Here is an 8,954-nt window from a genome sequence, read left to right as displayed (position 1 = left end):
ACGGGTCGCATGAACACGGTCAGGTAAGTCAATGTATCATTACTAGACAAACATCATCATCGGGCATTTTTCTTTTTGTAAGATTATGAAATTCAAATTGAAATACCCAAAGTTTATCTCACACCTTTCTATGGAAAATCAAAGAACATAATACTCTCACAAATTTACCTGAAATCTAAAAACTTAATTTTTTATATGACGGAACAAGGATACCAACATGGAGGGTCTCAACCTTCACTTTTTCTTGGTAGAACTTCCAGCGACGTCATTTGCGATCTGCTATACCTTTTTTCTTACCAGTAGAAATGTATCTCCTAATATTCGCTCCTACGGAAACGACAGCACATTACGATTCTGTTAAAGCTATTAGTTTTATCGAATGATTATATTCTTTCTATCTTTGTCATTATTATTATCCTTTTTTTCTTTTCTTTTCTTTCAAACTATTCGCCATTTCCCGCGTTAGCAAGGTAGCGTTAAGAACAGAGGACTGGACCTCTGGGGGAATATCCTCACCTGGCCCCCTTCTCTGTTCCTTCTTTTGGAAAATTGAAAAAATAAAAACAAGAGGGGAGGATTTCCAGCCCCCCGCTCCCTCCCCTTTTAGTCGCCTTCTACGACACGCAGGGAGTACGTGGGAAGTATTCTTTCTCCCCTATACCCAGGGATAATTAATAATTAGTTTTTTTTTTTTTTTTTTTTTTTTTTATACTTTGTCGCTGTCTCCCGCGTTTGCGAGGTAGCGCAAGGAAACAGACGAAAGAAATGGCCCAACCCCCCCCCCCCCATACACATGTACATACACACGTCCACACACGCAAATTTACATACCTACACAGCTTTCCATGGTTTACCCCAGACGCTTCACATGCCTTGATTCACTCCACTGACAGCACGTCAACCCCTGTATACCACATCGCTCCAATTCACTCTATTCCTTGCCCTCCTTTCACCCTCCTGCATGTTCAGGCCCCGATCACACAAAATCTTTTTCACTCCATCTTTCCACCTCCAATTTGGTCTCCCTCTTCTCCTCGTTCCCTCCACCTCCGACACATATATCCTCTTGGTCAATCTTTCCTCACTCATTCTCTCCATGTGCCCAAACCATTTCAAAACACCCTCTTCTGCTCTCTCAACCACGCTCTTTTTATTTCCACACATCTCTCTTACCCTTACGTTACTTACTCGATCAAACCACCTCACACCACACATTGTCCTCAAACATCTCATTTCCAGCACATATTATTATTATCATTATTATTATTATTATTATTATTATTATTATTATTATCATCATTATCATTTTTATTATTATTATTATAATTATTATTATTATTATTATTATTATTATTATTATTATTATTATCATTACCTAAAATCTCTCCACCTATTGAGGAAGATATCATTATCAGCATCCACCCACCCTTGCAGCAGATGATTAACCTGTCATTTATTATGTTTCATAGTACGACAATATGATTATGCAGACATGTATAATCAAATCTGTAAAATCATATGTGATCTATTATTTCCTCTTTTATTCTAAGGAATGAAATTAGTGGCAGGGGTGTTAATGGTGGTAGAAAGTCCACTCAGATCCATCGTCTTTCCTAAATTTCGCAGTGTATTTTCTCTCTCTCTCTCTCTCTCTCTCTCTCTCTCTCTCTCTCTCTCTCTCTCTCTCTCTCTCTCTCTCTCTCTCTCTCTCTCTCTCTCTCTCTCTCTCTCTCTCTCTCTCTCTTACGATCCATAAATAGTGCCTTTATTCTCCATGACTTGAGATTCAGATTATTGCCCCAAGGCCTATACCTACACTAGAGTATTATTAAGTAAAGTGAAGTAATTTTCTCGAATGAATCTAAGTGATTTCAGCATGTTTTTCGTAAGGATAAACTTTGAAGAGAAACAAAATTAAGACAGGGTACATGAAAGCTTCTGAACATTTTATTGTCACTAAAAAAATGTTAATATCACTCGCATTTGTGTTTGTTATAGTACATTGACCTTACAGTCATCTTACATTTCTAAAATCGGAACATATTTGAACTTGGGATGTTAAGACCTGCACAATTGTTGATAGGAATAAATGAATCTAACGGACTGGTATTGATGATATCCCATTAAAGATATTCCTCTGATCTACAATATAACAAAATAGAAAGTGCCATGTTAATGGTACTTCTCTCTATAGACAACGCCGTTGAAGTTGTCCGAAACGATAATTTTCCTCAACACGCAGTTGCCAGTAATTCATCCAAACCCTGGCAGGAGAAAACTTGGAGGCCACTGGGTTGATATATTTTCAGTAAAATATAATATTGTATTACATACTGCGTAGACTATAAATAGCAGAAAGTAATCAGACGCATCAATAATTCATCTATTTTCTAAGCAGGATAGGAGTTACTGACTTCTGGGATGATAGAATTTCGGGAAATTTTGTTATTAAACGGGAAGGTTGTGCTAGCAATGTGGCAATCGCCATTCCGCTAGCAGACGAGAGCCCGGAGGGCCCGAATCTGCTAGTTCATAGAAAAGAGTGATAGAGATGTGGGAGCAGTAAGACAACAGGGAATTAGAAACCACATTTCATAAGCAATTTTCAATTAGTATTGATAATCCATGATTCACCCGCAGAGAAAGAAACTAGAATAAACAACCCATGTGTTTAAAACAAAAAAGTCCATAGAATAACTGTGAAATTCACATATAAAAGTTTATCTAAAGCCAACGTTTTTCAGAAACAAACCCAATGTTGGCTTCACACCTACGTTTGTCAAGACATCGAACAAACCACGTTTCTGTAACAAAAAATCAATAATGTACATCCCTCGTTTCATGAAATGGAAAGAAAAAATATACATGGGTTTAACAACTTGCAATTCACGAACAAACACGTTTCGGGATTCAAGATCCTGCTATAAAAGCAGAAGTCTACTATTTTGCCAACCTACATAATAAAAGAAATGAAAATCATCGAACCCATTTCTTCTTTCACGCACTCTTCCAAACTCAGAAACCAATTGATGCCTAATATATCAAGAATCCTGAACGACAAGTCTACGGATTTAGCAATCCATATTTCACTAAGAAAATTTCCAGTCGTCCCATTAACAACACTTCAAAATGAAAAAAGAAAATCTGCGACTAAATTACTGCACTAAACCACAGTGGAAGTGTCTCGTGTTTACACTCGTATATCACTTAGTTTTGCAATAATTTGTTTACAGCCTTCGAGATCTTGTCAATATACATCCGCAGCTCTGGATTTGCAATTCAACGCACAGTTTAAGAAAGTGCCAGGGAAATACACAAGAAAATGTAACAGAACGTCATGAGGAAAGTGTGGGGGATGAAAAAGAGGACAAGTAGGCGTTGGAGTGAGAAGGCGTCGGCAAGCTTCAGGGAAAAATAATGAAAAAAAAAAAGTTTTGGAAGGAGGAGAATGATGTGAGATGAACTGGAGAGCATATGGAAGCATCACTGCAGGGAGCAGATAGGGAAGTGACAACAGGCAAAAGAAAAAAAAAGTTGGAGAGAAGATGGAGCAAAATGCTGAAGGGCTGTTGAAAGTTGTTAGATTATAGGGAGGCAGATGTGGGAGTGTGTATGCGAAGCGAGAGAATCATGGCAAGTACTTTGGTGAAAAGAGGATAGGTGGTGAATGCCTTTAGGAAGATGAAGTGTGGCATAGCAGATGGAGTGGATGGGATTGCAGTTCAAATTCTCAATAAAACTATGTTGTTGATTGATGAGTCAGGATCTTCACTGTAATTATGGCTCAAGGTGAGGATTACAAGGCTTGGCGGAAAGGTTGTATAGTGCCGATGTATGTCAACTATGAGGATAGCAGTGAATGTTCGAATTACAGACATATAGGTTAATTGAGTATACTTGGTAAATTGTATGCAAGATAGTGATGATCAGAGGGTGGATACATGCACAGACCGTCAGCTTGAGGAAGAGCAATATGGCATTAGAAGTGGTATAAGGTGGGTAGATGGGTGTGACCAGTACTTAAAAAACGAAAGATTTGTATGTGACATCTGTGGATCAGGACAGAACCCATGATAGGGTCACCAAAGATGCTTTGTTAAAAGTGTTACGACCACTTGGTCCGGGAGGAGAGCTACTAGAAGCAGAAGGGAGTTCTTATCTGTGTGCGAGTAGGAAGAGAGGAGAATGAATGGCTCTAAGTGAAGGTGGGCTTGCGGCAAAGGGTGTGTGATGTTTGATCTGTTTATGAACAAGGTGGTGAAAATGAATGCTAGGGTCTTGGAGTGAGGGGCAGGTGTGCAGTCTGTTGGAGGGGTGGTAGGGTTGATAGCCTGAGAGGCGTAGCTGATGACGCAGCCTTCGTAGCAAATTCGGGTGAAAATAAAGAAACAGCATCAATTGGTTTCTGAGTCTGGGAGTGAGTGAAAGAAGAAAGCTAAAATTGCTACTGTGAATAAAGGTGAAGTTGAGTTTAGAGGTGGAGAGAGAAGGTTGGTAGCTGCGTGAGTTTGATTGGAGAGAACCTGGTTCCTGGGAGTGGAAACAGCCACGGACTTCACCGTGGGAGTTGAATTAAGCCATAGGGAGGGTGAGTAGCTAAGGCCCTGGTCGTACTGAGGAGTGTGAGGACAAAAATAAACACGTCTGATGGTATAGTCGTCACGACCTTGGTATGTAGATGCTAGCTAGGCTTGGAACCCGTATAAAAAAAAGTACGGAAAGGGTTGGGTGGATCTGTTTGAAATCAAATGCCTGCAGACAGTATGTTGTGTGAGGAGGGTCAGTCGAGTAAGAATTAATAGTATCAGAGAGATGCGTGAGGAGAGACTAACTAAGTGGGTGTACATGGCGGAAGTGGAGAGAGAAAGGAGAGGGAAACCGAAGAAGAGATGCTTTGAGTTCCCCGAACAATGCAGGAGGGTGAGGCTTGCTTGGGATAGAACGAATTGGAGTAGTGTGGTGTACAGGGGGCGACGCATTGGCAAGTGCACCGAACCAGTGCATATGAAGATATCGGGGGGGGGGGGGGGGGGGGGACCACGGAAAAGCCTTTAGGGCTGTCATGTATAGCCTGGCTCTGGTTTCGGTGTATTATTACATCCCAGCTAGAAAGCCGAGATGAGGGAATTTCTTCGTCTATTCCTGGCGCCATCTCGCCGTGCCCCCGTACACTGGCCAGGACCACAAGTCAAGAAGTGAGGTATTGTTGTCTGTGTGTCTTTGCTGGAGAAGTTGCCTCTTGAGCAAGATGGGTTTTATATGCTTAAGTCAATATTTACAGAGCAGTCGAGAAAGTGTAACTCGTATGTGCCTAAGGGGGGAGTGGTTTCCGATGAAAGTATGCCTTATTGAGTGGTAGTTAAGACTGGGTTAGGAAGGAGGTCATTCAGTGTTTGTTGGGTCAATTTCGATGTATATATGTGTTTTGTAAGTGCCGTGTTTATGGACGGAAACTGTAAGCATGGGTTGCTGAAATGTTGTGAGGCGAGAGTCATGTGTTTTTAACGTCTATCTGTGGGTTGGTCAGTGGGTATGGAATAATTTGGACGAGAAGGGTCCACTTTGTGTCGGAATGAAATAAGTGCCCAATATGTGGTGGAGGTGAGATGGTATGAGAGTAACTATGTTTCATGAGGTAGTCGTTGAATAGCTGTGGTCTTCGGTTAGCTTGGTGATTATTCTTAATGCTCAGTTTCACGGTTTTATTGTTCCATTTGCTTTTGACAGGATGGATGTCCAGGCAGCTGAGGCACAGTTTAGGCTAAAGTAGACGAACTGTTTGTAAAGGATGTCCAGGGAGTAATTCTCTTGTTCAGATCCGATAGCGGTAAATGTTCTGAACATTTTTTGATTTGTGATCTTTGTGTTGATGTCTGTGGTATGGGGTGGGGGAGAATATCATGGGTGTGTCGGATGTTACACCCAATATGGCTGAAGCTCTGTCGAGTGGCTGTGTTTGTCCAGTCAATTTGAAAAGTAGGATGTAAGCTGTTGGATTCATATCTGTCAAGGGTTAAATGGAAGACGCTCGATTTCTTTGGTGAAGCAAATATATTTGGTGAAGCAACTGATCGCTTCGCGCGATGTAGTTTTGCATTTTTGTTGGTTTACTTTGAGAATGTCTCGGTGTCGTAATGCGACTCAGGGCTCATTCGTTTATGAAAGGCACTCTCCCCAGTCTGGTGTGCGGGAGGTGATGTGAGGCGATGTAGGAAGAAAATGAAGAGGACTGAAGAATGGACTCCTGCAATGGGGAGCTCTCCATGGTAAAACTTGGGGATGTTGGACATCAAAGCTCATGAGTGACTGACTTGTTGACCAGATGCTCTTTTTTTTTCCCCCATTGGTCAGGAGGATAGTGTCATGTATCTTTTGTGAAGTGTGGTGTTGAGGAACAGCTTTGAATGCTTTCTGCACAACGGTTGCCTCTAATATTGTATGGAGTAGGGTTTGTAGTTGGTTAAAGACATCCAGGAAGTGTTGTGTGAGGTTTGTGTGTGTGTGTATGTGTGTGTGTGTGTGTGTGTGTGTGTGTGTGTGTGTGTGTGTGTGTGTGTGTGTGTGTGTGTGTGTGTGCGCGCGCGCGCGCGATGGTAGTGCAGAAATTGGGATCAAACTGTGTTGTGAGTGAGAGAGGGATATCTGTGTGGGTGAGAAGGGGATGTCTGTATGGGTGAGAGAGGGATATCTGGGTGGGTCAGAGAGGGATATCTGTGTGAGTGAGACAGTGATATCTGGGTGGATGAGACAGGGATATCTGGGTGGATGAGACAGGGATATCTGGGTGGATGAGAGAGGTATGTCTGGGTGGGTGAGACAGGGATATCTGGGTGGGTGAGACAGGGATATCTGTGTGAGTAAGAGAGGGATATCTGTGCGGGTGAGAGAGGGATATCTGTGTGAGTGAGACAGGGATATCTGGGTGGATGGAGAGGTATATCTGGGTTGAATACTTTGTAGATAAGTTTTTCAAGGAAGCTGGACATTGAAGACCGAAGTGATATAGGACTACATGAGGAAAAAATACTCACTGGGGTATCAGGGTGGGCACTACGACCGCAAGTTTTCCATAGGACTGGGCGCCTTGTTGTGTCCCCCAGGAGCGGGTGAATATAAGCATAAAGTGCTCGGGATTGTGACTGTACTGAACCGATGTATGTACACAGAGACGATTCCTATGTCGTCTTGACTTGCAGTTGGGAAGAGTTTTATGGTCTTATGTACGAGGATATTACATGTGAAACGGAGGTCAGGGAGTTGTTTCCTTAAGGTGGATCTTTTGTTGTTTTGCTGTTTCATGTGTGGCAGGGTGGCGACGAGAATGGATGAAGGCAGCAAGTATGAATATGTACATGTGTATATATTCCTATGAGTCCACGGGGAAAATGAAACACTTACCGTGTTTCATTTTCCCCGTGGACTCATAGGAATATACTTGATCTCGCGCAATATTGTGATCCTTTCCAAAATGTGTATATATGTACATGTCCGTATATGTATATATATGTTGAAATGTATAGGTATGTATATGTGCGTGCGTGGGCGTTTATGTATATTCATATGTGTGTGGTTGGGTTGGGCCATTCCTTCGTCTGTTTTCTTGCGCTACCTCGCTAACGCGGGAGACTGCGATTAAGTATGATAAAATAGCAATAATATATATATATATATATATATATATATATATATATATATATATATATATATATATATATATATATATATATATATATATGCGTGTGTATGTGTGTGTGTCTGGATCTACTTAATTTTCAGCAAGAGACTATATTACTATTATCATACTTTACAGAGAATGAATTAATGATACATGATATATTTGTAGTCACTTCAAGTGCATATCTGGTCTTCTGTGGATGGGTGTGTCTAGCAAGGCGTCACCGGGCGCAACTTCCCGCCCGCTGCGTCAGTCTTACGTAAACTGTCCCTCAGGGGCACACACACACACACACACACACACACACACACACACACACAGTCACTAGCGTACTGCTCTTGGATATATTGTATCATGCAAAACAACCGATTGGCTTTTCAAGTAGTTCTGTTCTTTATTTCTTTAACTATAGCTCACAGCTAATCCCAGCTGTTCATCTCCTTAAGGCTTATCGTTTGGTGGGTCCCTGGCTTAAGCTAGGGGGTTCAGTATGTGTATGTGTGTGTTTGTGTGTGTGTGTGTGTGTGTGTGTGTGTGTGTGTGTGTGTGTGTGTGTGTGTGTATGTGTGTGTGTGTGTGTGTGTGTGTGTGTGTGTGTGTTTATCTGTGTGTGTGTGTGTGTGTGTACACATAGTTACGTTTTATCGACTGTGGTTTGACAACACCCATCTCTATACTTCAAACACCGATTCAACATACTACAAGACCCTTCATGGTCAAGACGCATATACTCAACATATACCCAATATACACTCAACATATTCTCATAAACTGTCCTGCACTCAGCCCACATAGACGCACACACAACACGACCGCAACTCCTCGACCTATGACCTCGGCCGGTGGATATGGCTGGCTTCCTGAGCGCTGCGTGAGTTCTGCAGAAGTTTATCTGTATCAGGAATGTTATACTTGATTGCCGTTTCTTGCGTTAGCGAAAGGAGCGTCAGGAAATAGACGAAGAAAGATCTTGCAACAAACATTTAAGACACTCCAGAAAATATTCAAAATAATTACCATTTTTAAGACGTTCAGGCCGGCCATCGCAACTGCGGGAATGGAAGGTTGCCAGACCCGTTCTTCTTGAAAATTATTATAATTAATGTAAGCTCAAGTAGCTGGTCATAAAGCTACAAATGCAATTTTTCATCATTGACTGGAGAGACGGGTTTTGAGAGTAGAATTAGGAAGGCGTTCTTTGTGGGGATTCTTAGGAGTGCTATTTGCATGAGAAGGAGAGGAAAGAAGGGAATTTGGTTGCTCTCTTGAAAATCATCCA

This window comes from Panulirus ornatus, chromosome 14 (genome assembly GCF_036320965.1).
Source record: "Panulirus ornatus isolate Po-2019 chromosome 14, ASM3632096v1, whole genome shotgun sequence".
Lineage (NCBI taxonomy): Eukaryota > Metazoa > Arthropoda > Malacostraca > Decapoda > Palinuridae > Panulirus > Panulirus ornatus.
The sequence above is the reverse complement of the archived record's forward strand: the minus strand, read 5'-3'. Positions refer to the sequence as shown.